Consider the following 2,515-nt stretch of genomic DNA (forward strand, 5'->3'; position numbering starts at 1 on the left):
TCTCGAGGGACTCGACCAACTTAACCTACACCGGGAATCGGTTCCTACTCATAACGATGGAAGGCCACGTGGGTCAATCTAATTACCTCACGTTTACCGACTTAATATTATCGAGAGATGTTTCTATGATTTGTTCTTCTAATATGATATGTTACACATATACATATTTAATATATATCTACATCGCATGCAAATATATATACATATCTAGTATGTGTATAAGCAATCACACCAGATGATCATGGACCACAACTTAATATGATTAGGCCCGAGCCAATAGGCCTAATCACTCACATCAAGATCTATGTGTGCAACGGTGCATCTCCATGCCCTGTGATCGTCCATCTCGTCCTCGTCGGTTCCGTCGACATCTTGATGCATCTTTTTGCATCACGATCGTCCGTCTCGTGGGTCTCGCTATCGCATCCACGCTCCCGCTACGCCTCCTCATGTGATTACAACTTAATCATAGGCACACAGGCCCGACAATAAACGAGAAATATAATGGAGGTTCGCAGACCTCAATAATAATAATCACAAGTACACACATCACACGGTTCATGATTATCCGTTCACACATCATACATCACATGTATAAATAATCATCATCATGTAGGACTACTAGATAATAATAAAAATAATAATCAACTAAACCTTTTAATCAATCAATATTTTTTGAAATCAAGGACATGTAGGGAATTTCTCAATTCCTAAGGGTATTTTCATAATTTAGACAAAAGATAGAAACTAGAATTTCTCAAATTCACAGGGGCAAAACTATCTTTTTGCCCAAAACCCTAATTCCCTCTTACTACTGCCGTCGTCGCCACCCTGCTGGCGGCGGCCTGTGTGGCGGGGCGAGGGCGCTGCCCTCGCTTGCAGGCGGCACGCCCGCTACAGGTGGGCGCCCCCGCGGGCACCGCTGCCTCCGCGGGCGTCGCCACCTCCGCGGGCGGTTCTACCAGCGAGGCAACGCCCGCAGGCGGTGCTGTCCCGTCGAGCGGCCACCCTTGTGGGTGGGGTTTCGCCCGTGGGAGCAGCGGCGGCAAGCACCGTTGCCCTGCGGCGCCTCACCCCGCGGGAGAAGCGACCGCAGGCGCCTCTGCCCGCGGGCTGCCAACCCCGCCGGACGTAAGCCTGCTGCAAGCAGGCCGTCGGTCGGCTGCTACAGACGCAGCCCCTGTGCTGCCCGCCTTCGGCTGCGTTGCACGCACGCAGATCGAGGGCAGCAACTATTGCTGCCCTTCCTTGTTTTTGCGTCAACGATTTTGAGGTCAAAATTCTTCCTAAACACAACACACACAGTTCAAAACCAATCATTCGCATGAACAACCTGGCTCTGATACCACTATTGGGAAATCTTGGGGGCGACATCATATGCGCAGCGGAAGAACAAGAAAACAAAATCCCCGATTCCCAAAGAGATGTTCGTCGTCGTGCGAAGATTGGTGCTCAAAATCCGCGAAACTTAAAACCGCGTATAGAGTAGATTGTGTTACCTAGGGAGATCGTATATCCCTGTTTCCTTGCAGATCCTTAGGAGAGGGTGAAGGAGGTCAAGCGTCCTCCTCTCTAGCGGTGATCCACACAGTAGGGTTGCGACGACGCTACTCAAAACTCCAAGCTTGCTCTGAGGTGGAGAGGGAGAGGAGAATAGGAAAGGCAAGCAAAGACTCTAGCCTATAAGGCTCTGAATCCCTCCTATTTATAGAGGTCCCTTGTCAAACCCTAATGGGTCCTCCCCTAGTGGGTATTGGATTTGCATCCAATAAGACAAGGGCTCCATCGGATATCTCATATCCGAACCTCTACTCATCGCAATGCCTATCATATGTGTGTGACCCTCTAGGCCCAATATCGAGTTGGCCGTTAGTCATACCTGTCAGAACTCCTTCTGACTCATCAACTACGGACGTACTAGGCCACTACGCCGTAGTCCCAAGACGATACAAGGGAATCCAATCCATTGGACCTGTTTGTCCTCAGTTACCGTGTACCTATAGTCCCTTATCCCTCTAATATCCCAGAGACCATATATCGAGCATGGTGCTGTCAGACCCATACAGTTTCTACTCGGGTCTTGCTCTAATCGGATTCTCCTGGAGAACTCTTTCTCTCTCAACCCGAATGACCCTAGCTAGGGATTTGTCTGAGCAAGAACACATGGGATATACCTCTCATGACGCCGAGAGTGGATGATCCTCTATCGACACTCAATAGCCCTCGTAAGGTCGACTACCACTCCCAATGACCAGCTATACTAGATCTGGGACAGCCAAACCTATAAGTCTGGTATCAAAGAGTGGAGCACTCATACCGGACATCCTTGGTGTCTCAAGTCTAAGGACCAAATACACCACTAGGACTACGGAATCGCTATCTAACAATAAGGCATTATCAACCATCCAGCATTCCGTAAGCGGATCAATCAGTGAACTCATTCTCCAATGAGCACTTGTACTGTATCCCTAGTGTCCTTACATGAGCAGCTATGAGACCAGCTGCATCCATCATA

This window comes from Musa acuminata, chromosome BXJ3-2 (genome assembly GCF_036884655.1).
Source record: "Musa acuminata AAA Group cultivar baxijiao chromosome BXJ3-2, Cavendish_Baxijiao_AAA, whole genome shotgun sequence".
In the NCBI taxonomy this organism is placed as follows: domain Eukaryota; kingdom Viridiplantae; phylum Streptophyta; class Magnoliopsida; order Zingiberales; family Musaceae; genus Musa; species Musa acuminata.